A 27,875-nucleotide genomic window follows, 5' to 3' on the forward strand; every position below is an offset into this window, starting at 1 on the left:
CTGGGAAGGTTGAACGTCATGGTCTTAGAAGAGGGAATGTTCTCTTTTGGAACTACACGTTCTCCTTTATTAGCACGCATTATTGTAACAACTTTCAATTCCACCAAATTGGAAGCAGGTTCTTAGGTCTTCTATTGAGTCTTGGGAGTAGCTTTCATAAGAGCGGGACTTGGAGAAGTCTTTTCCAGTATGGTCTTCTCCTTTGTGTCTACTACATAAGGGTTTGTAGTCCATGAATCTTCTAGGGTTTGGACAGTTTGGTGAGATATGTCCCTTTTCTCCACATCTGTAACACTCCATCTCTGATCTCTGGCCACCGCCAGACTGATGTCCTTTGTAACTTTGAGAGAGAAATCTCCTTGGGCCGAAATTAGGACTAAACTCCCTAGGCTTTGGTCAAATGTCTTGCATTGTCATTTTAGACTCCAACAATTTAAATCTGTCTTCTTCATCTTTCTTTCTTCTTTCATGCATCTCCTTTTAGAGAACAAATATCCTCTATATGGTTCTTTCTTAAACGCAGTACAAACAGAAGGCTCCAGGAATGGCTGGTTTTTTATTACATTCAATGGCTAAATGTCCCACTTGATGGCACTTTCCACACCATGTATTAGAACACATCACATCTCTCCCACCTCCTGCAGGAGTGGATATATTGGTGGTGTTCACCTTCAATGTCTGTAACTATTCTATAATCACATCCATAAGCTCCTTCTTTATGCTTGCAATAACTGAATTGGACAGGTAGTCCTTCAGATTTTCACCTTCTGGAGTACTTGTAGTAGGGATTTGGGAAGTCTCTGTAATTACTACATACACTGTTGAGTTAATCTAGAGGGTCCTCTTTTCTGGTTCTGATTCAAAGCTCTTGCTGAGACTGGGGGTTGTTGATTCTAGTTGGTAGGATTCCATTGTTGTTGAATTGCCATTGGGAAAATGGTTTGAGGCTATAGTTGTTGTGGTGGAACCATCATTTGAGACACTGTCATCAGCATGGCCACTATGAATTTGGTGCACTGTATTGCAACATTATTTGCATCTAGGGATAGGCATAGAGAACTATCCTTGGGATTGCATTTGGTGGATATACCATTTCTGGTATGGGAGGAGGTAAGACTTCTCAATTCCACAAACTTGCGAACTTTTGGTTGTAGGCCTCTGAGGAAAATTCCCTTCTAGATGCCTTCATCCAAATGATGGTTGGTCCATCTCTTCAGTATGGATTCCATTCACGAGACATAAGCTTCTACTTGTTCACCAAAGGACTGACTTAGGTTTATAAACTCCTCTCACATCTGCTCTTCAAAACCTTCACGCCTGAATTTAGTGAGGAAGGCCAACTTCCCATATGCTAAACTTTCATATTGCTTATCTCTCATACCACTAAAATGCCGCACCTTTGAAAGTGACAAGGAATATTGCCGACCAATGCTCAGGGGGTTCTAGCATTGTTAGCCACATATGCTACCATAAACTCTGCTACATGAAGATCAAGGTCTTCATTGTACTCTCCCTTAAAGAAGGTCAATGGAACTACATTTGTTGGCCTATCATCAATATTTCCAGGGCGGATCTGACTAGGAAGGGGACCATGGAGACTTTTGTAAATAGTGTTGCTAAGGCATCAAAGGAGGCTTCTACTACTAGCTCATTCTCGACTTTTATTTTTGCCTTCTCTCTTCTCACGTACATCTAGACTCGTTCTAGTGCTTGCCTCTTAATTGTGTCATTCATCAAGGAGTTAGCTCCACCCCATTGGTATATACTCAACATAACATAATGAGGGGGGGGCTTTAGTCTCTAGAGGACTCTCTTGCCAACATTTCTTCTCCTTCCTTCTTTTCAATGTCTCTGAATTCAGGTTTCAATCTGCTATAGAGGGGAAGATATTCCGTTCTAAAGGTATCAGAACTCATTCTTCTGAGGATCATTGTGGTGCCATCATCATATTAATGCCAACTTTCGATGGTTTTAATAGTGTATGTTGTGAAGAATACTCTATCTACCAACTTCCAGTGGGTTGCTAATTGGACAAACAGGATATTGTTAGTGCACCATGCATCCCACGTATCCTATTGTTGAGCATCCACACCAAATTCCAACTCTTTTCTTTCTTGTTTTCATGAACCTCAACTAACCACGAATCTTGAAGCTTCTTCACGATCTCCCACTTAATGATGTCTAGAAACTTCTCAATGAATACTAAATCTCCCATGGATGATCATTCTCTCCGTTTTTGCACTTCACTTTGTTCCCAAACAATTTGCCACCAAGATGCACGTCTCTGTTGCTTCAACAGAGAGAGGAAATAGTCCACCACATACATCTTCATCATGATGGTAATATATTTCCGCCATTGTGGGATGAACTTCTTGCAGAAAGTGGCTTTGGCAATGATTATCTCCAATTCTTCAATGGTAGAAGGAACTTTGCAAGCATCCACTAAATTATTCTCCTCTTAGCAATGCCATTTCCTTCATTTTCAACCTCTTCTGATGCTTGTTGTTGGCAATTTTCCTTGACTACACGCCAAAAACATGGAGCTCCAAGAGAAACGCCAAGAAAATAGGGCTTCTACTACAAGAAAATATATCTTGTATCATCAACAAACATATTTTTCATATTTGATATGTCCATAACAAAGAAAATAACACCATGAATAAGAAATCTTCATGCAGCTTCGTAGAAACAATTCTCCCACGGCTTTAACTTGAAAAAATTTGATTATTCTCTTCATACTTCTTCAAAGTTTCATAGCTTTCTCTCACAATCTCTCACTCATAGATGCATTGTTTTTCATAGAATTGGCTGTCTCTCACTCACACACACACACACTCTCTCTCTCTCTCTCATACATGCTCTCTCTCAATTGTACAATGAAATCATCAATAATAATCATTCATAACCCCTATTAGTTCGTGGATAGCGCTCCCAAGAGGTATGTCTAGTATGAAATGTCCCCAGGAATACTACAATGTCCCTTGAGAGCTCACTACTGTCACTTCACTTCAGTCTTTACTTCAAGTCTTCAGTAGCTAGATCTTCAACTTCTTCGAGCTAATTTGAAATTATATTCATCTCTTCCCAATATTGGAAAGTTTTTCCAAGCTTCACATTCATCCCTATCACACTTACAAAGGTATACAGAACAAAACTGAATTAGAACAGAGAGACGCTCAACATAGGGTTAACAGAAGCATTAGAAAGCTTTTAGCTCTCTTAAATCCTTCCAAACCATTAAAAATCAATCAATAAGCTTTCAAACACTCTCAAAATTTATCAATCATAACTCCATCCTTCCATACAAAAGAAATGTTGAACAAAAGAGAAGGTCAACGGACTCAAATAGGCACAATCAAACATTAACAGGACATCAACATAACATGTCAAAACATCATATCTCCACTATAAAACATCATGAGCTTATCAAAACCATTCCACCCTATCCAAAACATTATCAAACCACTTCCAAATCAATCAATAATTCTTAGTATGATTTAATTACAAAGTGATGCTTCTTGGCTAAGCACTGCATTGCTAATGAAGATTGATAGGTGATAGGCCCCCTAGGTCAAACTTGGTGGGTTGAGACTGTGACATTCTATTGTGAGGTAGAATCAAAAGTCACCTAAATATCTAAGTCTATAAATACTAAGGGGCTAGGATAGTGTTGCTCAATAAAGGCATACGAGCAATACCAAACATTCTCTTCCATGGCTCTACTAGGTATGGGTACATCACACATGGTATCAAAGAAATACATAATAATGATGTAAATAATATTGGATTTTGTGCTCAAGGATTAATAAGCTAATGTGAAGTGAAAATCATAACGTTGATTGCCAAGTACAACCCCCGACCAATGATAGGGTTTTTTAAGAAAAGAAATTCTTCTTAAACAAAGTAAAAGTAGAGTTTAGTGGTGAAGGGTCTAGGCTCAAGATGTCTTGAAGTGCATGTGGATGAGGAAGCCACAACCACTTCCTTTTTCTCTTTTTTTAATATTTCATTCCTTTATTCTCATAATGCCATTAAGGCACATAGGCATTGACAAGACGCTATCATCAATCTCACCAATAAACATGCAAATATCATCTTTGAAGTCCACGTTTTTTTCACAACATATCATTTAATAAAATTAAATTGAAATCTCCATAGAATCATTGTTAGTAAAATAAGAAATATAGAATTATAGTTAAAAATAGTAAAAATTGAATCAATTAGAGAACTATAAAGTGTTAGTAAAAGACCAGAAACAAAACAAGTATGTATTTTGAGAGAAACACTAAAGAAAGAAAGTTCTAGGAAAATGATAAGATAGACATAAGCTAAAAACCATTTAGAAAAAGTTCATGAACAATTTTAGTGCTTGACTATTTAGATGAAATCTTGCAAAAATTATAAGAAATTGCATTGTAATTATTGGAAAAAAAAGTAAAACCTATCACAAGATCACTTATTTTAGGCAAGATAATGGAAAAAACTAAGAAGAAGCTTATAGCAATGTAAAAATTTGGGAAGAAATATTAAAGATATTAAAATCTAGCTAGTAAACTACTTGTTAGAAAAGAGGGTTGACCCTAAGTATGCAATAAATGATGGCCCAAAGAAAAAAAAGGTAATAGTTTCCAGGGGTAGTTAGTTAGAAATAGTGTTTATAAGAGGGTTTTTCTTTTTAGCTCCTAGTGTGACTGATTGATGGAATCCTATGTGAAGATAGGGATCATGCAATGATAGTGTAAGGATAGATATGACAAGAAGATGTCATGATTTTCTAAACTACACCTTGTGCTAGTGTTGGTGTGCTAATGTTGAAGATACATGGTATTCTATGTGCACATGGGTAAGATACTATAGGGATCATGCAATGGTAGCAATTTGAACATTTTTATAAATGCAAGTGGTTGGTTTAAAGTGGAGTTACTAGTTGGTAGAAAGGATTACACCTGGATATGGTCGTTTCTGGATGTGATTGAAGAGTTCTATCATAGATGTGGATGTGGTGAGATTCTTATGGATTTGTGACTAGCATGGTATTCTCCCTTTGAGTCTTTCTAGTAGGGACATCTTACGAGTTGACCAAATATTACTCTCTATTTTTGAATGTGATTGAAGAGATCTATTAATGTGGATGTCATGAGGTCCTTCTGGACTTATGATTGGCATGGTGTTCTCATTTTAGTATTTCCAAGGATGGCATGATATTCCCCCTTGATTCTTTTTAGGGACAATTTACCAACTAACTTGATATTATTGCCTTAAGTGTAAATTTATTGAGATTCAATCTTAGTTGAGTTAGCCACCAACATTGACTCTATCTTGACAACTGTAGGCCTAGTTGTCACCATCCAGGTGTGTTGTAATAACTGAGCCAACTAGACTCAACTGTAGTATGATCAATTAGTGACCTAGTTTATTTAATTATGTGTGACTAGACCTTAGTTGAGTTACTCAATTGAGTATGGTAGAATAATGGAATAATAAGTGTACACTGCTCTCTATTGCAGCTCCATGCCTTTGTTTATCTCTTTCCCTCTCTTTGTACATGGTATTAGAGCTAGAGAGCTCAACTTCATGGTGCACAGGAGCTTGGTCTTGAAGGAGCTAGAAGCTAAAGAGTGACCTTAACTTGGAGCTTGAACAATGAACCCTACAAAGGTTCATTGATAGCCATAGCTTGAACTTGCAATGGTATGTATCATTGTTTTGAAGCCTACATTTGACAAGAGACTATTGGTGCTTGTAAAGAGGGATTATTAGCTTGCATTCAAGCTCTAAATAAGCTCATAAAGACCAACATCAATAGTAGCCTGCCAATATGGCTTTCCAAGAATTGCACCTATTTTTGGATTGTCATGAAGGAAAATACAACATTAATATTTGCACCTTGGATTAATTCCAGCCTTTGTAAATTTAGCTTTAGCCTATATGTACATGTGTGAACAGCCCTTAAGTTTGGAAGAGGGTTAGAATAAAAGGGACTAGAGGCCAAAGGCAAGACATCTTTTGATCATTCAATAATCTTGGCTTTACCATTTTCTTGGAGTTAGCTTCTTTCTAGTCTATGAAGCACTCAGCCATGGCCGTCATGTATTCTTGAATTCCCAACCATTAATACATGATGAGGATGTCTTGGTGCAATAGATTTGTTAATTCTTTGTTGTAGCTTAGTTAATTTTCAATTTCAGTTAGATTTCATTCCATGGTTGATTGCTTTCATTACATTGGTATCAGAGCTGTAGCTTAGATCCTTGCAGAAGTCATTTTCAAGTACTAGATTCAGTTTCCTAGGCTAGAGAGAGCAAACCATAGTTAGGAATTTGAGTGACAGGACTTGACAGGACATGAAGATTTCAAACCGGAGTTATATGTGAAGGTCTGCTACAAACAAGGATGAAGATGGTGATTCTTGGCATTACCAAGGGAAGAAATGGAAGGCTCCAGCCAAAATAGCAGGACATGATCAAGATTGAGCCAAAATTTGGGGTAAGTGTACAAACAAATGGTTACAGGACATTTTAACTGTGGTTACTTTTGAGAAGGAAGGGTTTCTTCTTCCCTTTCCTCATTTCTTCAAGCTTTCCACAAGAATCCATGGCCAAGACCACATCAGATCTTCTCCTTCTCACTTCTATCATGAGAATGGGTTGGATGACCTCTTTCCCTGCCTCAAGAGCTTCAAGAGGAGTAGCTTATGTAGTTACTTAGCACCATTGCTGATTTCCAGGACGTGAGTATGCACTCACGCTGTTTGCGCCATCTGAACATACTCCTATACTGCGTGAGAAATTCAGGGTGATGATCCTCTTGATGCATTGCTATTGATCTTCCAACCTTGGACAAGAGATATCTCACCAATTTCTTCAAGATCCTTATCAGTTTGGAGTGTTCCCTCTTCTTCAAAACCCTGGTTATGGAGTTTTATGACAGTTCTGGACAGCATTCAAATTTCTCAGATTTCTTCATCAAGATCAAAGGGTTTTTGTTCTATTATACTCCCTGAAGCCTCTACATACATCCTAGTACCAACATTGACTGATCTTGAAGCTTGAAGCTTTGTTGGAGCTTGGATATGGAGATTGCAAACTCTATGTGTAACAGTTTGGGACAGCATTAAAGATTCCTGAAATTTTTAAAGCAATTCATGGGGCTTTTGTGGGCAAAGCATCTCTGAAGCTTCCTCAACCATTCCCCCTCAAGAATCCATCAACATTGGACCGACATTGAAGTGATTGAAGCCAATGGAGGTCTAGGTGTTCAATGGACAGCCTGAAGCTTTTATGCCATTAAATTTTGGCATTCCCTCTCAAATTTCACGATCTCTTGGACACATTGAAGCCCTCTCTAATACCTATTGCAACCTACTTCAAGTAGAGAAGGTAATTGGTCTTCATCAACCCACATTTGGAGCATTTATGGAGTCATGGAGCTTTCATGGGATTAATGGAGCTGAAGCTTATCAAGGAAGGGATTATCCTTGAATATTGAAGATCTCTTGGACTGATTTTAGTTGGATTATCAAGCTCAGCCCACCTATGTCAAGCATTATGGATTGAAGGTCATACCATCAACAATGCTCTTCTCCAATCAATCAAATGAGGTACTCTAATCACTCTTAATTTCTCTTTACATCCAATTGTTGCTGATCTCATTTCCAATTGCTGAAGAGAAATAAGAGGATTAAATGAAGCTTTCATTCATAGCCTAATGTATTACATGAAGCCTATAGGTTATCTCAGTCATTGTCTTTACTAAACCTCTTCAATTTACTGAAATGGCCATCTCTAAATGTCTCAAACTCTTCCATAATGAATGAGCATTACCCATCTACTTCCATTCATTGAAATCAGTAATTTCTTGAGCTTCATTACTCAATCTTTTATTGCCTAACCCTGACATGAAATTGATTGCCTATTTTGCCTCTTGATCATAAGAAAATCATTACCCAATTGGTAAGTGAGAAAAAACTTTGTAAGCAGTGAGTCACTGCTGAGGTAAATATCTCTCCACTTCTCATTTACATTTCAGCCTTTTCAATTTCAATCTTGCATATCATGAAAAAGGGCAAATGAAAGGCAATTGTATTTCCTTCCTATTCCATGCATATCATACTGATTTTTAGAGCTAGAATTCACTTGCCATGTACTTGCCCACGAGGAAAAAGTGGATGCCAGGCGAGTCGGTAGGACAATAGTGAGGTGACCCTCCCCTACCGACGAGGACCCTGAAGGGGAGCGCAACCCGGCCCGAGAGGGAACTTTGCAAACCCCTCGGGTCTCGGATCCCACGTATTTTCAAGTTTAGGTGCAGGTACAAATCTCAAAGGCATTTGAAATCAGCCTACAGCATGAGTTATGGACAGTGAGTTCTTGTGATATTGGCAAATGTATGGTATGGCAAATGTATGAAGACATATGGCTACAGTAAAATGTATACATCCTATGGTAAAGACACTATGGTTCAGTCTGAAAGATTGGAACAGAACGTATGAGACTCTCCTACAAGGTTATGAAGTTGGTACATGCTGGGTATTGATGGTACAAGCCATTAATTGACTAGAACAGGGTATTCACTGCCTGCAGGAATTTCCAGACAGCAACAGAAAATCCCTTACAGAAATTTCTGTACTCATCCATTTTCTGCATTTGATAGATCATTGGATAGAGGGCTCTTCAAGCTTTGAACAGAGCCAGAGACCTTGTAATTTGGAGCTCTAGAAGTAAAGATAATCAAGTTTTTCTACTACAGAAATTCAGGACAGAAATCAACCCATGGCTAGAAATAAGAAGAGAGACCCTGTTTTGGATACTATCAATGAAGAATTGAAGGAATATCAGCAGGATAGGGATGAACATCAACAGGAAAGGGGTGAACATCATGACACTTCTCAAGATGCCATTTATCGAATGCATTATGAGAACGATGAGGTCGATGCAAGCTCCACTCACTCCCCTACCAATCAACCCATAGAGACGTCTCATATCTCAATGAATTCAAACAGTTTTCAGCAATTGTCAAATGACATAAAGGATATGAAATCAGGTTTCGAGGGTATGAGGTTGGGTATTGACAAGCTTGTAGCACTTCTTGGTGAGAAAATGTTGCCTACAGCTGGTCTTAATATCCCACACCCGCATAGGGCTGAAGAACCACCTAAACCACTTACTCCTAAGGTGGTAGGTCAATTTGAAGTTGGAGAATCATCTAAAGCTAAGGATTTTGCTCATCCCACTTCACTTCAGCCACAATTCCATCAACAAAAGGGTCACTTTCAGCCACATGGGCAGGATCTTCAAGAAAGAGTGCAAACAAACTCAAAGCATGATGAAGACATCCATGGGTGTAACTCTTTCTACAAGCAATTTTACCCTCAAGCAAATGTTGGTGGTTATGAGCAAGTCCATATTAATTCAACCCCAAACTCTTATGGGCAGCCACATGGACATGTGAATTCAGCCCCAAATGCTTTTGGACAGCCACAACATAATTTCTCTCCTCAAGTGCAGGCCAATAGGTCAAGTCCCATGTCAAATCATGGTTGGAATCAGCAAAATAATGGGCAGCAACCACCTTTCAATTCACTGATGCATGGACAACCTCCCAATGTGAGCAACACATACTTTCATCCTCAAGGACATTGTTTCCAGCCACAAAGTCATGGTATGCATTATGGACAGCAAACTCCTTATGCACAAGGGCATGGAAATAATGAATATCCTAGGCAAGGACCTTTTGGCAATTCTTTTGGGCCACAAAACCATAGTGGGCAGCAGCACCCTAATGGACAACCTCCTCAATACGAGAGAGAGTACAAGGAGAAAATAATTATCTCAAACTTCAACGGAGAGAATCCTTCACCCACGGAGTTGGAGGAGTGGTTTGACAAGTTAGAGATGTATTTTTCTCTTTACCCAAGGCCCGAGAATGCCAAAGTAAAATTTGCAGCCCTTCATCTAGAAGGCTATGCTCACACTTGGTGGAGATATATGGCGAGGATGGGACATGACTTCTTGTCTTGGGATGCATTGAAAAATGCTATGATTGAAGTCTTTGTTTCCCCTATTGAAAAAGAGCGGTTAGAGAAAAAGTGGTATGCTCTTGAGCAACGTGGTCTCTCGGTTAGAGAGTACTCAAATCAGTTTTTGAACCTCTCGATGTATGTTCATGGGGTCTCCGATAGTGCCAAGTTGAATAAATACATATTTGGTTTGGAACCTATTCTTTCTTCTGAAGTTGGAGCCATGAATCCTACATCCCTACAAGCTGCCATTCAATTGGCTGAACGTTATGTGCAGAAATACAAGGGTTTTCAGCCAAAAACAGGGCATTCTTTTCAGCCTACGCAGTTCTCAAGGACATCAGGCCATTATGGGCATGCTAAAACTGATTTTCAGCATATTGGGAAGCCATCAAATACTTACAGCAATACCTACAGCAAGATACCCACTTTTCCTACTGTGTTTGGGTCAAAACAAAGCAGTAATTTCAGACCTAATGCTGAAAATAAATTTGATGGAAAGAGGACTGATATAAATTCCAAAACTTCAATCCCTACTCAAGGCAAACATGTATCGAATGATAAGCTCAAAGATATGTATGCTAAAGGTCTATGCTACAAATGTGGAGAGAAATGGTCACCCGATCATAAGTCCAAATGCAAGGCCAAAAATATGAAGATTAGCATGATCATCGAGGATGATTCCGATGGTGAATCTATTGAAGGAAGCTTGGCTCAGCTTGATGTCACAACAACTCAAGAAGAGGCGCATGAAAATGAAGAGAATGGCCATGAAGAGTTCTATGATCCGATGGATGGGTTTCCTTTCGACCCGGGTGGTCATTATTTGGATGATTCATGGAGTGATTTACATCCATCGCTATGTGCCATATCAAGTGATGCATGGAGTGGTTCAAGAGGGGATAATACCCTACGCCTTAAAGGTCAAATCAAGGGAAGGACCGCTCATATACTCATAGATACGGGAAGTACACATAGCTTCATTAATGCTAAGTCACTCAATGGGCTGAAATTGAATACGCATGAAATGCCTACGTCACTCAAAATCCAAGTGGCAAATGGAAATTTTGAGATGAGCAATCAATGCTGTCCAAATGTACCTATCACCTTTTCTCCATTGTGCACTACATCAGTGAGTCTAATTGCATTAGAAATGGGTCCCATTGATATAATACTTGGCTGCAACTGGCTGAAATCTTTGGGCAGATTTACCATGGATCTCAACAACATGGAAATGGAGTTTAAATGGTGTGGACAACAAGTAACACTACATGGAGCTGAAAAGAAAAGAATGGAGATGATCAGTCCCAAGAAGGTTAAGAAAGAGATAAATGCAAAGGCATGTATGTTCACCATTCTTCTTTCCAAGATTGAAGAGGATCAGCCCTCTTCTCCTACCAACAATATGGACCCATGTCTTTGTAATTTGGTGAAAGAATATGATGATATTTTCCAGCCACCTACCTCTCTTCCTCCCAAAAGAGAAGTGGATCATCCCATTGACTTGCTGCCCAATACAAAGCCCATCAACAAACCACCATATCGCCTCTCCAAAGTGGAAAGAGAAGAGGTAGAACGCCAAGTCAAAGAGCTTTTGGAAATGGGTCTCATTAAGGCAAGCCAATCACCTTTTGCTTCTCCAGTCCTTCTTGTGAAGAAGAAAGATGGCTCCTTTCGAATGTGCATTGATTACCGCGATCTCAACAAGGTCACTATCAAGAATAGGTATCCCATACCTAGAATAGATGATCTCTCAGATGAATTGAAGGATGCCAAGGTGTTTTCAAAAATTGACTTGAGATCGGGATATCATCAAATACGCATGAAGGAAGGGGATGAATTCAAAACAGCCTTCAGGACGGAGAGGGGTCTTTATCAGTTTATGGTTATGCCTTTTGGGTTGTCAAATGCTCCAGCCACATTCCAGTCTCTCATGAATAAGATACTTCAGCCATTGCTCTTTAAAACAGTTTTGGTATTCTTTGATGACATTTTGATCTATAGCAAGAATAAAGAAGACCATTTGCAGCATGTAAAAGAGGTCTTTGACATATTGAGGATACACAAACTGTTTGCCAAGGCCACTAAATGCTCTTTTATGACAAAGGAAGTGGAGTACTTGGGTCATATAGTGGGAGAAGATGGAATCAAAGTGGATCCTAAGAAGGTTCAGTGCGTCAAAGAATGGCCTACACCAACCAATGCCACTTCATTAAGAGGGTTCCTTGGTTTGTCATCCTTTTACCGACGGTTTATGAAAAACTATGCTCATATTGCAGCTCCTCTTACCGATCGGCTGAAAAAGGAGGCCTTCTTTTGGGATGAGATCGCGGACAAGAGCTTTAATGAGCTGAAAGAATTGCTTGTTTCAGCACCCATACTAGTTTGCCCTGATTTCTCCAAGACTTTTACCATTTATGCAGATGCCAGTGGTAGAGGTTTGGGAGCAGTTTTGGTATAGGAGCATGGTGTCATTGCATTTGAGAGCAGAAAATTTGATGACAAAGAGAGAGAGATGCATGTTTATGAGCAGAAGATGCTTGCTATTTTACATGCAATCAAGAAATGGCACCACTACCTCTATGGGACACACTTCAAAGTCAAAAGCGATCATAGGGTCTTGAGATATTTTCTCTCGCAGCCCAATCTTTCTCCCAAGCAAAAGAGATGGTTGGCTACTTTGCAATCATATGATTTTGAAATATCATACATGGCTGGCAAGGATAATGTGGTGGCTGATGCGTTATCAAGAATGTGGGCATGCAGTATATCTACTGTGTCCACCATCTATAAGGAGTGGATTGAAGACATTCAAGAGGAATATGTGCTTGATGAGCATGCTGCCCATATTTTACAGAAATTACAGCAAGGGTGTGATGCTGAATTTCCAAATTTTAAAGTGCATAATGGCCTCTTATGGTTTAAAGGTAAAGTGTACTTGATTCCCAGCAGTAAATTCAAGCTGAAGGTGCTTCAAGAGATGCATTCATCGCCAATGGCTGGTCACTTGTGCCTTTTCAAGACGTTTGATAGAGTTCATCAAAGTTTTTATTGGAAAGGTCTATGGAAAGATGTTAAAGAGTATGTATCTCAATGCTTGGAGTGTCAGCAAAATAAGGATTCCACTCTATTACCAGCTGGCTTACTTCAGCCTTTACCTATACCTACGGGCAAATGGACAGATATTTCCATGGACTTCATAACGGGATTGCCTACTACCAGTCATGGATGGAATAGTATCTATGTGGTAGTTGATAGATTGACCAAATCAGCCCACTTTATCCCAACTAAAGTCCAATATTCAGCAAGACAAGTCGCCGAGCAATTTATGGAAGGTGTGTTCAAACTACATGGTATGCCTATGAGAATAGTATCAGACCGTGATTCGAAGTTTATGGGCAACTTTTGGAAAAGTCTATTCTCCTCTATGGGTACTTTCCTCACTCCTAGCACGGCCTATCACCCTCAGACTGATGGGCAAACGGAGAGAGTAAATCATTGGGTGGAAGTGTACCTTAGGCACTATTGTCATGACACACAAGCTTCATGGGATCGTTGGATCCACCTTGCTGAATTTTGCTATAATAACACGCATCACATGAGCATTGGGATGTCTCCGTTTGAAGCACTTTATGGGTATAAAGTTCAACTTCCATCAGTTTTATTTCATGAAGACATCAACCCACAAGCAAAGGAAGAGTTGGAAAGAATGGAGTTGCTCATGAGGCAATGCAAGGACAGCATAAGGAAAGCACAAGACGTAATGAAGGTCTATGCTGATGAGAAAAGAAGACATTTAGACTTCAAGGTTGGAGATTGGGTATTTCTCAAATTGCCCAAGACGCATTATGCTTCACTAAAGGGTGGGAATAACAAGCTTGCTCATAGGTTTTATGGACCATATTTGATTCTAGACAAAATTGGAGAGCTTGCTTATAAACTTCAGCTACCATCCTCCACTAGAATACATGATGTATTCCATATTTCACAGCTGAAGAAGTATGTTGGGCCCGATGTACAAGTATTGGAAGAGTTACCACCATTGGATGAGGCAGGACTGATCATATATGAACCTGAAAGCATTATTGGAAAGAGAGAGAAAGTTCTCAGAAATCGTACTCTCATTGAGTATCTTATTAAGTGGAAGAATTTGCCCATTGAAGAGTCTTCTTGGCAACCATCCACTTATGTCAGTAACTTTCTTTGGCTATTACAGGATGATATATGATGCAGTATGTAGTGACTGTGCAGAGACAGCTTGCTGTATGAAATTTCTGCAGACAATAAAACTGTCCTGACTTCATCAAAATTTGATTCTGATGTTATGGGGTGATGCTTGGGAGTGTATACTTCGTTTCCACACCTCGTACGCCATATTTGGACCAATATATCAAAAGTTATGGCAGTTTTAGTGAATTAGCCCTGTTTGGACAGCAGCCAGTTTTCTCACAGTTTGGTATGCAAAAGGTCTTCTTTTCATGGACAGTGCTTTCTTATCATTTGGAAGATGAATGGGCATGATTACTATTATTCTTGACTTGGATATAGGCCCTTACTTCTTGGTTTTGAGGACAAAACCATCTTCAGGAAGGGATGGTTTGTCATGAAGGAAAATACAACATTAATATTTGCACCTTGGATTAATTCCAGCCTTTGTAAATTTAGCTTTAGCCTATATGTACATGTGTGAACAGCCCTTAAGTTTGGAAGAGGGTTAGAATAAAAGGGACTAGAGGCCAAAGGCAAGACATCTTTTGATCATTCAATAATCTTGGCTTTACCATTTTCTTGGAGTTAGCTTCTTTCTAGTCTATGAAGCACTCAGCCATGGCCGTCATGTATTCTTGAATTCCCAACCATTAATACATGATGAGGATGTCTTGGTGCAATAGATTTGTTAATTCTTTGTTGTAGCTTAGTTAATTTTCAATTTCAGTTAGATTTCATTCCATGGTTGATTGCTTTCATTACATGGATGCATGGAGGGGGCAGCATTAAGATGATTAAGGCAAGCTTGTAAGCCTTTGTATTGTTGGGTAAATGTCCTATGTTGTGGAGGCTATCAAGCATCATAATAATCAGCATTAATAACAACATTAGTAGTACATTTACTTCAGCCCAAATTAGCATGGCCTACCCTTAAAATGTGCTTGCAATTTAAGTGAGTGACAAACATATTTAAGCTATAAAATGCTTGGATTTGGAATAATCAACTTCATGGGATGTTTCACAATGAGCATGGCTTCAATCACCTGCATTTGGGCATAATTAGGAGGAGCTAAAACTCAAATTTGAAGGTGAATTTTTAGATAAGATATTGTCTTGAAATAATGAGAGCTCAAACTTGACTTCTTAAAGCTTAGTGAAGCTTGGTTGGTACCCACAAGTGCTTGGATATTGCTTCATGAATGTAAGATGGTTTATGGAGTGCAATGAGCATTCAATACTTAGATCTAGACTAGATTTTTTAAGTTTATGATGGAGTGGTGGATATTTATAGCCTATGAGAAGCATATCTGACACTGTTACTTGAATGTGACACTGTTACTTGAAGACGAGATCAGCATTGATGCTTCTATGGCCGTGTATTGACTCCCAAATACTGTGGTATATCAATGTTATGGTTTAGGACTATTTGGAGCTGAAAATACCTTTGTTTTAGCAGAGAATTCACTAGTACTTATTTTAGCACTAAATGTTGAGACATAACTACATGAACTATATACAATCAAGGAGATCTAATGCAATGCTACTATCCCCAAATGTTAGGACAAATGTCTGGAGATGTTTGACTGGCTTCTAAGTTGAGAAATCACTGGTTATTATACAATTTTTACTATCATAAACTCTTGCTCTAAAATTGTCCTATTTGAATAGTGACCTATCTATAAAACTGGAATGAAGTTTTTGGGATTCTCATTTGAGAAATAATGTCTACTACATGTTAGTTGAGCTGGATTGAACTGCATGCAGGGTATCTATACATGTACATGAGTTTCTTAAATGTTATGTAAGCATTTTAAGCAATGAAAAAACACATTGTACTGCAAGGAGTTGGGCATTGATAGGTTGCATATTGCATTGAATACTTTCAGCTTCAAATATGGCAAATGATATAGGTACTAATAATATCATTCAAATTGTGGAAGAAAAGCTAGACAACAAGAACTTTGCTCTATGGAAGTTCTGGATGCAACTTCTTGATTGATAGAGGGTATTGGGATGTATGTACATGAGTTGAAGCTAAACACGAACTACCCCTAAAAGAAATCGAACTCATGATCAGTAGAGGGCTCACCAATAGTGGTCAAAAAGAGTGAGTGAAGTGTTATATCGATTTTCTTTATGTATTATATGCAATGGCTATGCAGATTACTAGCTGTCATTTCCAAAAGGATGCTTGGGACACTCTCATGAAGAATTATGGTAATGTTACTCATGCACAAAAGATATAGTTGAAGCAGTAGTTCAATAATATGACCAAAGGAGCATCCAAGTTGATATGATGAAGATTAAAACCATTGCAAATTAGCTTGCTACTATTGGTTCTAAAGTTTTAGATAATGGCATGATTCCATTCACATTGAATGACTTGGGCAAGGAGTACAAAGCCTTTAACTCATCGATTTCTGTGAGAGCAAACCCCCTTGACTAGGATGATTACTTGCATTGTTGCTTTGATGAGGAAGTCAAGCTTGGCTTGAATACAGGTTTGAGTACCTCTCAGAGTAGAGATACCATCTTTTACTCTAGTTATTGAGCTAGAGGTGGCAAAGCTCATGGTAAAAGCCTTGTAAGCCACATTTGGATGCAATCAAGAGGATTATGTATTGCTAATTATGGGTTGTTTTATGAGCATGGGAAGCCATTTAACTTGACAGGTTATACATATGCTAATTGGGCTAGTTGTTTCTATGATAGAAGGTCAACCAGTGGTTACGCTTTTAGCCTGGGCAATAGTATGATCAATTGGAGCAGTAAAAAGCAGCTGACCATTGCTCTCTCTAGCACAAAGGCAAAATACAGAGATGTAGCCTTAGGAGCATGTGAATCAATTTGTCTTGTGAAACTGCTACATGGCTTGGGTATATAGTTGGATAGGAAGGTCACATTGCATTGTGACAATACAAGTAGTGTGCTATTGGCTAGCAACCCATACTATAATGCTAGGTCTAAGCACATACAAGTGCATTATCATTTCATCAGGGAAATGGTACTTGAAGGACAAATTGATCTACTTCATGGAAAGACAGAAGACCAAGTAGTTAACATGTTTACCAAATGACTTAGTAGAGATAAGTTCGTTCACTTCAGAGAGATGCTTGGATATAACAGTTAGCTTAAGCTTGAGGGGGAGTGTTGAGATTCAAGATTGATTGAATTAGCCACCAATACCAACTCTATTGGGATAGCTATAATTCTAGTTGTCACCATCCATGTGTGTTGTAATAACTGAGTTGGTTAGACTCAACCATAGTTAGTGGTATGATCAATTAGTGGCCTAGCTTATTTAGTTATCTGTGATTATACCTTAGTTGAGTTACTCAATTGAGTATGGTAGAATAATGGAACAATGAGTGTACACTACTCTCTATTACATCTCCATGCCTTTGTCTATCTCTTTCTCTCTCTTTGTACAAGATTGCCACCTAGACAATGAGGTCATACATGCAAGGAAGATTCCCTCCTATGGTGTTTTGGGACTAGATGGAGCTTTGGTTGTGTTAATCATGTGACAAGATGATCTTGTAAGAGCTAAGCCATATGTTGAGGTCCTAGATAAAAACCCCAATGGTCAACGCTACTAAGGACCAAGCAACCAATGTAATGGGCAAAGAACCTTTCTTAAGCAAAAAAAGGGATAAGGGTGAGGGACTTGAGATGGGATTTAGATTTGAGATGGGTTAAATCAAATAAATAAAATTCTCCTAAACAAGACTTATTTAGAAATTTTGGCACTCATTCAAGTGCCATTTTCAAAGCTACCATTTCAAATATACATACATTTGTGAATAAAGTGTGTGCTTTGCAGTAGTTTCGTGTATCCTTATTAAACAACCCAATTCAAGATTAATTAACAATATTGATGAAAATGTAGTTGTCTTCTTGATAGTAGAGATATTGACAAAGTATTCTAAGATAGAACCAAGATAATGGATAATAGATCTAACAAAGCTAATGGATAAATACCTAAACCCTTAAACCAACATCCAACAATTCTTTTCTAACACAAACTTTCTCTTGTTAATTTTATGGCATAAGAAATGGCATTTTTAGCACTTATTCAAGTGCAATTTCAAGTATAACCTTTCAAAATGACCCAAATATTATATATATAATGGATGATTTATAGTAGTATAAGATCTACTCATTGAACAATCCATCTCTAGATTGATTAGCAATCCTAATAGAAGTATATTAGAAATATTTGCGATAGCAAAAATAATGATGATTGATATTAAGATAACTCAAGTAATACTTAATCTTTTTTATCATTCACATGTTGAAATTGATCCTAAGGAGAGAGGGGTATAAGCTAGCCTTTAAGACTCAACTTTGAGATTCAAAGTAAGGATAGAGAGGTTATAATCCTTATTGTGAAGCTCAATTTTGAAATTGAGCTTGAGGAAAGAGGAGTTAGAGGCCTCTTAAAAGGCTCAATTTCAACCTAATTAAGGAGAAAAGTTGCTAAGCTTAACCATAAACTTGAGCCTAAGAAGAGAAAATAGTGGCTTAATGCTCAATTTTGAAATTGAACTTGAGGAGAGAGAGTAGGTGGTCTAATTTTGAAATCAATTCTAAGGCTTCTTAAGGGCTTAATTTTTAATTGAAGATTGAGAAGGAAGAAGTAGAAGGTCCAATTTTGAAGTTTAGTCTAAGGCTTCTTAGAGGTTGAATTTTGAAATTGAGCCCAAGAAGAGTAGTTGGAGGCATTACAAGCTTAATGTTGAGATTGAGCCTAAGGAGAGAAGAGCTAGAATCCTTTGGAGACTCAAGTTCAATTTTGAGTCTAAGGAGAAATAAGCTAAAGTCCTCTTATAGGCTTATATATGAAATTGAGCCTAAGGCTTCTTAGAGGCTTATTTTAAGATTGAGCTTAAGGGGGGAGAGGTACAATGTCCAACTTTAATGTCAAGCCTAAGGCTTCTTAGAGGCTCATTTTTGAAATTGAGCCTGAGAAGAGAGATACTAGAGGTCTCTCCTTGTCTCAAGTTTAAGATTGAGCCTAAGGAGACATGAGCTAGTTTCCTCTTGGAGGATCAATTTCAAAATTGAACCTCTAAGAGAGGAGCTAGAGTCCTCTTGGAGGCTTCTTGGAGGATCAAATTGAAATCAAGCCTAAGGAAATAGGAGTTAAAGAACTTTGAGAGGCTCAATTTTGAAATTGAGCCTAAGCAAGTTTTCAAGGAAAGAGAGGCTAGAGACCTCTTAAAGTCCTCGGTTTGAAATAAGCCTTAGGATCCTTTCTAGGAGTTTTTTTGCCTTTCTTTGATGCTTTGGTTGCCTTAGGTATTGAGGGCCCCTCCTTCTTTGCTTCCACACTCTCTACCCCCTCCTTGTATATGCCTTCCTTGCCTCCTTGTTCTTCTTATATACAATTAATAGTATGTACTTGAAAAGCTTTGCTCATATATTCCAAACATGCTCACTATTGTAAGAATCATTAGAAAACTATCACATATTTAAAAGAAAAAAATATTAGTTCAGTGTTATTTTGCAATGCACTATCTTTTGAGTAAAACATTATCTTAAAGTTAGACATCTTCCATATTATCCTTATGAATTTATCATCATTAAGATAAATAAAGTTAACCAATCTCCTAGCATTTATAATTGCCCTCCAACCATCAGAATGACTCTCATATTTATGAGGACTCCACGACCAACAACACAATGAAGGATATATTTTTTATTTATGGTAGTTTATGAAATCAAATATCTTGATACATTTTGACAAAAAAATTACCACAACATGTCTATAGTTCATTTGTGCAAGTAGATCAGAAGGCATAAGAGGTTTTTTCTATAACACTTCAATCAATCTTTTTGTAGCTCTATATCAAAAAAATAATAAAATTTAGAGAACTTAAAATTTAAAAAATGATAAATAAGTCTTAGATTATTCAACTTACATCTTAGCATTTCCATGGATTCCTATCAAATAATTGATTTAAAAACATTGCATATCTACACAATTTATGGTAATTGGGCTCTAATGTGATCTAGAAAGAATTATAAGTAAATAATTTAGTGCAATAAACTCTTTTGAAACTAAAAATTGCATTAAACTACTTATTTTCATAATATGGAATCAAAACAAGCTCCAAGGTATCAAAACCAATTCAACTGAGCCACTGGTCAAATGCATTTGCTTCAAACTCACTTAACCTCATGTAATGGGAGATTAAAAGATTAAGAATCTCAATTTTTTATGTAAATCAAAAGGGATTTCATGCATCATACACCTAGTTAAAGTAGTAAGATAATGAGTATATAGGGAATAAATTATTGCTAGAAAAATATCATTCTTAAGGATTGAAAATTTTAGATATGTTATGCCTCAATCTAGCAAGAAGAATGGAGTCATTTACTTCTCTTCTTTTATCATTAAGGATTTGGATATTGAATCCCAAGCAACAACATCATTTCTCTTGGCTATGTCACTAAGCAAGAAGCAATATACATTGAAATATATTAGATTAACCCTCTCAAGCATATCGAAAAGCTCATCCTCTAGTGGTCCTAGTTGGCTTTCTTATTTTTTTTCTACTTTCTTCCTCTTATGCCCCTTTTATTTCTCTACTTATTTCTTTATGACCTTTTTTTCCTTCTCATGTAGTATTGTGTCTCTCTCATATGTGACATCCTCCACTTTCAGACCTATATCTTCCTTCTTCTTCTTGTATGGTGGCATATTAAGAATATTGTATGTCTTCTCATTTGTAAGAGACACTAGCCCTAAAACCTTGGAGAATATATTTATCAATCTTCTTAAGTTAATCATATCCTTGTCCATAAGTGTCACCCTATGTGCATGGGAAGCACCACAAATATATGCATCCTAGAAAAATTCATTTAAGATATCCTTTGTAGCCTCTTGGATGCAATTGTGGGCACTTCTTGTCCACCTCCCTATAACTATTGAGACTATGTTTATCATATATCTCCCTAACCACCCTTTAGAATGGCAATTTGTTTAACAAGAGCCTTCATTTCCTTCTTGATCTCCCTAAGACATCTCACGATCTATAAAAACCTTCTTTTATGCTTTTTGGGTGGCTTAGATGGCTTGCAAGACTGATGGATCTCCTCAATAATGTTCCTAGGATTAATTTTCTTATTCCTTCTAGTAGCTACAATCCTAGCCATAGGTTAACACACCAACTACAAGAAAAATATAGTGAAATACAATTACTACCCACTCATTTTCACAAAGATGTATAATATGCAAAAAAATACATTGTAACAATAAGAGGATCCTCAAAATCATGTTTCACCTGACAAGCATCAAAGTTTGATCAAGAAACGTATAAAATGCAAAAATAGAGTAGTGATGGGAGAAAGCATGCATATTATCTCATGTTACACATTATAAGAGCAATGTAAGTGAGTAAGGGGATTCAGACATATGAAATGCAAGCCTTGGACTCCATGCAAAAGGTCAACTACTTCAATCTCATTTAATCTTATAAGTATGCATTAAAAAACTGGCAATAGTACATTCTTTTACTCATACCTAGTGACTTGATGAAATTTCCACCTTGGAGGGTTGAATCCTACTTATAGGGGGTTGATTCTTGCTAGGATACTCTTGTAGAGATGGAAAGCTTGTTGTATTAGAAATAAGCTTACCTTAGAAAGGCTAGATCAAAATGAGTTTTTACTAGAAAGGCTAGGTAGCTTCACATGTGAAAAGTTACCTTTAGAAGAGCAAAAATTTTAGAGCTCCCTTTTTGGGTGAAAAAAAGTCCTTTTTGACACAAGTTCCAACAACAAAGGCTCTTTTTTTGGGGGGGGAGTCTTTTAAGAACAACAACTCACAATAATTGGCCATTTCTAGATGCAATCTTCTCGTATCTCCATCAAAGTGAAGCTAAGGACTCCTATGCCCTATTGGAAGAAAAGATGAGCATCCATCACCAAATCAAACCCTGGAAATAATCAATCCAACTCAATGTTTATCACAATGCCTTATGAAATGAAATTTTTAAAGCCAAGGGTGTGTTGGTTTGACTCATTAGGATCTACATTGCATATACCATTTAATTTTTCAATTAATGTTAGGGTATACCATTTAAAAATATTGTTTAATTAATGAAAAAAATTAACTTGAGTTTAATGTTTCAATTTTTTTAACTCATTAGGGTCTACATTGCATTTATTTGTTTTTGCAGGATTAGAATGTCAAAGAGAAAGCTATCCCTTGAGGAAATGGAGCAAGAGGAGTTGGAGGACAATTTTGATGAGATAGACTCTTTGATCTTCTTCAAAAGACAAGAAATTCATCTAAGCTTGTGTACCTTAGAAATAAGTTCAATGTCCCTTTTGATTTGAAAAGGCTCCTAGGAGATCTTGAAGAGAAGCTTGAGGAGTATATGAAATTTTATGCTAGACATGCAAAGTCTCTTACAATTGATAACTATGTTCATTTTAATGGTATGATCCAAGCAACCAGTGCTTCTAGGATGACTTTGATAATCAAGTATTATCTTATTGATGCTCGGAGTTTAGAATGTGCAAAACAAACTAACCTTTTCATAGGGATTAGCAATAATGTATTTTTATCCAAAAAGACATATATTTTCTTGTGTTTTTCTAATATATGAAAGGTTCTTCTTTAGAGAAAGTACAAGAGAAGATAGGAGAAGATAATGCATGCACAGATCAAGAGGTTGAAGAGAAAATAGAGATGTTTCAAGAGGATGTTGAGAACTAGCTAATGTAAGGCTCTGTTCTTCTTGTATCTAAGAGTCAAAACATCACAAAGGTTGAAGAAGAGGATATAGACTTGGGTACAAACACTAAAGAAGTCCCTCTTGATTGTACCCCTACATTTCCTACCTACCTTGTCAACAAAAAGAAATATGTGTTGCTCAATGATATTCATCATCTTTTCTATCTTAGAGAAGATTATTGCTTAGCCATCCTAGTAGCATGGGGCTAGATTGACAAAGATTTTATAATTATGAACCATGCCTAGTAGAAGCTCTAGATGTTGAGGGGGAGAATTTTCAAGATAGCTCTATAGCCTTGCACACATGTACTAATCAAATTGTGGACTATGAAAAGAAGGGGTCATCCACAAAAGATTTTTTTAGAGGTCCAAAAATGACTTGGCAAAAACATAGGGTATGAAGACACAATAATGAGTCTATCAAAGGAGAAGTCAAAGAACTTAATAAATATTTATGATGAGAGTTTTTTTAAAGAAGATAAAAATCCAAAGATATGAAATATATTTCAAAGATCTATATAGGCTTAATATTACAGTTTTGTTGTGCTTAATCGATAAGTGATTGTAAGATTTCCATCTATTGACAAACAAAACTTTCTTATTTTTTATGCAAATTGAAATTGAAGACCTTGATAACTTTCTTGGAAGAGCCAAGGGCTCTAGATTACGGAAGCTTAGAAAAAGTCACGCCTTGGCCACTATATTAGAAGCTTAAATAATCAAACTATTGCAATTTATTACAACTCATTCTTGTTAACCCTCTGATGAACAAGGTGGAAAATCTAAAAAATCTAAAGTAGAAGACAAGGCCAATGAAAAAGTGAAATGGAAGCTGAAGGCATGCCAAGAAAAAGATGGAAACACAAGAAGTGCAGAAAAGTCATAAATCAAGGAGATAGGCGCACAAGAAAAAGCGCAAGTCAATACTTTTGGTAAAGAGCGCAAGGCACACCCATGATTTATTTTAAGAGCGCTAGTGCAAATTGTAAAGATAGATGGGCGGTAGGAAGGAAGCTAGGAAGATAGGAGGACAATGGGAAAAATGGCCTAGGCCATGGCTGGCCATGTAAAAAAGGGGATAAGGGGATGACCACCCAAAAGGGATTTAGGGTTTTGTATATAAAGTTGAAAAGTGAATGAAAAGCTCATTCTTGTGTGTGGCCAAAAGTAGCTCTCTTCTTCTTCTTCTTCCTCTTCTTCTTTTCTTAAGCTTATGCTTGAGAGAGGGAGTGTGAGAGTGTGCGAGTGTGAGTGTGTGAGGGTGAGGGACCATAGTGGAGAAGCTCCCCATCTTCTCCTCTCTTCTTCTCTTCTTTTCTCTTCTCTTCTCTTGCCCGCGGCAATGGAGCTTGGAGTGTGGAGCTTGAGGATAGAGCTTGATTGAAGCTTGGACTTGGATAGTGGAGCTACCAGAGTGCTCGGGAGAGTAGGCAACTCAATCGAGCATGGATGTAAGCTCACTACACTCATAGAGATGGATAGTGTGTCAGCTATGTGAAAGGTAGCCATTAGTGCTCGACTTGGAATGCTTGAACAATAAGCGGTCCATGGGTCTTAGCGATTGTCGCCTCTACATTTTGGTTTTGTTGCCAGGACCAACGGATTCAAGCCTTGAGTGCTTGTGCACTTCAAATCAAGCATTGAAGTAGGGTTTTCCCCAAACTAGTACTTGAGCTAGATAGGTAGGAAGTGGGAGAGTTTGAAGATGTATTCAATCTCCTTGGCAAGTTTTTGATTTTTTGGATTTGGAAAGGTATGTTGGAGTAGTGTAGGTGTTTGCTTTGCGATTTTGATGCATTAGGATAGAAAAAACAAAGAAAAACAAAAGAAAACAAGCAATAGGGTTTCTACTATCAAAATAGGGAAAGAGGGTTTGATTTGCTTGGTATTTTGGGATTTATTTGCTATTCCAGGTATATAAATTCCTTCATTAGGGTCTATTCTTACATTCTGGAAGTTTGTGTGACCCCTCATAACTAAAATCATTAGAATCGAGTTGAATTTCGTTATTAATGGAAACTCGTCTGCAAGAATCGAACACTATTACCAGAGTTCGATTCCCAGAATCGCGGACTTGGATGATCCGATTCCTAGAATCAAACTCGAACCAACCCATCCTGTTCGATCGGACATACCCTATCCGATTTTGAAAGTCGGACATCCCAGAATTGAACGTACGAAAATCAAACACAAAAATTGGACATCCCATAATTGAATGCACCAAAATCGGACCATCCAGAATCAAACACTTCAAAATCGAACACCTGTCAAAATCGGACGCACCAAAATCAAACCTCGGATCACTCAAACTCAAACCATCCAATCGGCCGATCAAATCAACCCAAAATCAAACGTCCGATTTTGATAATCAAACTCCTAAGAATCAGACCTCTAAGAATCAAACACAAAATTATCAAAATCGAATAGGTGAGTCGAATACAAATTTGACACATCTAACCCCTGAAACTAACCCAGAGACCGTATAGAGCTAAAAGCACGTCATAGATCTATCATTGGGCTAAAATCTAGAGCAAGTAGTTCAAAACTTGGCTATGAATAGTCATTCAAATTGTACATGGTATTTAGCGTAACGGCCCTACAGGCCAGGGGGACTGCTCCCCCCCCCCTTCGGACCCCCGCAAAGGGGGCTCTGCCCCCTCTACACCTCCCCTAAGTAGGCTGGAGAGAAAACATGTACCATGACAGGTCCTTCAAATTAAATCCTAGTGTAGTAATGGCTCTACACAAGCATAGATTCTCACTTGCAAAACAATAACCAAAAGCCCATCCCCCCAAACAATGACAAACAAAGACCCTAGAACCTCAATGGGCCAATCTAGCTAATAAGGGCAAAAAGGCCACACCACAAAAACATGTATATGTTGCATTCAGATTGCATCTAGTCAAAGCGGAATGGAAGAACATCAAGCTACAACTTCGAGGATAACTAGACATGATAGTCTTAATCATAGATGCACCTTGAATAGCACTACACAGATGACCCAAGACATTAGTAGAGAATCCACATCTTCTGGTTGTGTAGTTGGGGACTCAAGGGCATGTATCAGAAGGCTTGAATTTATAAGCCAAGACTTGGAAGATGAAGACATAGTACCACCTGCTTACCTTAGGGTCAAACTCACTGCAAAAATAGAGCATAGTGTCAATGCTCTCATCGATGAAGGAGTTGATTTAATATCTTCACCTATGAAGCATGGACCCTACTAGGCCAACCAGATCTCACACTGACTAATGCAACTCTTAGTCTCTACGGGGGACACCCACAAGCACTTATAGGAAAGTGCAAAATCCTTGTAACTATTGAAACTGAAAGCTTACCTATCCTATTCCATGTTCCTCCAAATAGTGCTAATTGTGGAAAGGAAACCCTCCTAGGAAAACCCTTCAAAATGGTGATGAAGTGTGAGGCTGAGTATGTAGCACAGAGGATACACTTAACACTATCAGGTGTGAGGATAAGGAACATTTTGACATACAAGACAAGCCTAGTAACGAGAGCAAGGGCTTATTGAAAGAGTTGATACAAGCGCATGTTGAACAGATAGAACCAATGAGCGAGGCCATGCTTGAAACAAGAAGGTCAAGAGATGATGCCAAGGATAGGCTTTGGACTTACAAATATCATAGAAGACCACAAAAGAAGCCCAAGCCTTATAGACAAAGGTATCGATGGAGAGCTAGCACAACGCCGCGATGGATATCCAAAGTGTTGCTACGTGCTCAAGGGTATTACACAAGTAACCGATGGATTTGGGTACCAAAACCCCCTGCTAAAACACATTTGTCAGTTGAAGACCAAATCGTATCAAAAGTGAAGAAGCGCAGGAGGAAATCTAAACGAAAATCCAAGTCTCGAGTCAACAACATTGGAGTGACTGAGCCCCTCACAATTGAAATCAAGACACCAAATAGGACTATTGGAAGGATAGATCCTCATCCTAGCATGCTTAACAAGTGGATATTAGATGTAACTGTCAAGTGTGTACAAAGACCACTAGTTCCCAAGGAGCCTTTGACTTCCCAAGAGGATAATGAGCACCATAGATGTAATGTTGCTCATGACAAGGCTAATTGCTCAACAAAGCATATGGAAGAATCATCTAAAAGCAATGAGAAAATCTTCTAGGCAATGCCAAGTCCACCTAGGAGTCCCAAATATCCTACACCCTCTCTCCCTAAATGGACATAGGAAGCACAACAACAGTTGTCAAGTGCAGCTGCTCAATTCCAATATCTATCTCCATCTAAGCTTCCAAATGTCCAAGATGCAGGACATGACACCATCCTTAGTTTTCAGCCTAAGGATATGCATGTGCAATCCACCGTGGCTAGCTCGATCTTCATAAGTGAAGGTGCAAAGGGCAACAAAAGACACAACCACTTCTAATCAGCGTGAGGAATTGACACTGCATTCTACCAATAGTAGCAGTCCAATGAACTAGTCACTACTACTTCCAATCAGGAATCACATCAATCACAGTCTTTGGCCGTGATAATGCCCCTTCTAGAACATGTCCTTAGCAATTCACATGTGGAAGATGTGTCACAATCAACATCCTTGACACCTCCAACACTTCCGAAGCACTAAGGCCTAGGCTTGAGGAGAAATCTCTCAAAGATTTGGCCAAGGAGATGGCACATCTGACCAATGAACCAAAGATGAAGTGCTTGCTGAAGCTTGATCAAAAGTTGATAGCCATCACACGTGTGTATGTCCATGTGGACATTGGAAGGCCAACACCAGAGCACACAAAGCTCATAGCCGCCAAACCCCTGAATATAGACGAGCAACAATATGTTTGCTCCCACTGTGTAGATGTCACTTAAGAAGTCATGAAGGACATCCCAAATGCCACAGCTAGAGAATTGTGCTTGATACCC

The sequence above is a fragment of the Lygodium microphyllum genome, chromosome 1, assembly GCF_053477565.2.
Source record: "Lygodium microphyllum isolate KBCC chromosome 1, Lygodium_microphyllum_v1.1.10, whole genome shotgun sequence".
Lineage (NCBI taxonomy): Eukaryota > Viridiplantae > Streptophyta > Polypodiopsida > Schizaeales > Lygodiaceae > Lygodium > Lygodium microphyllum.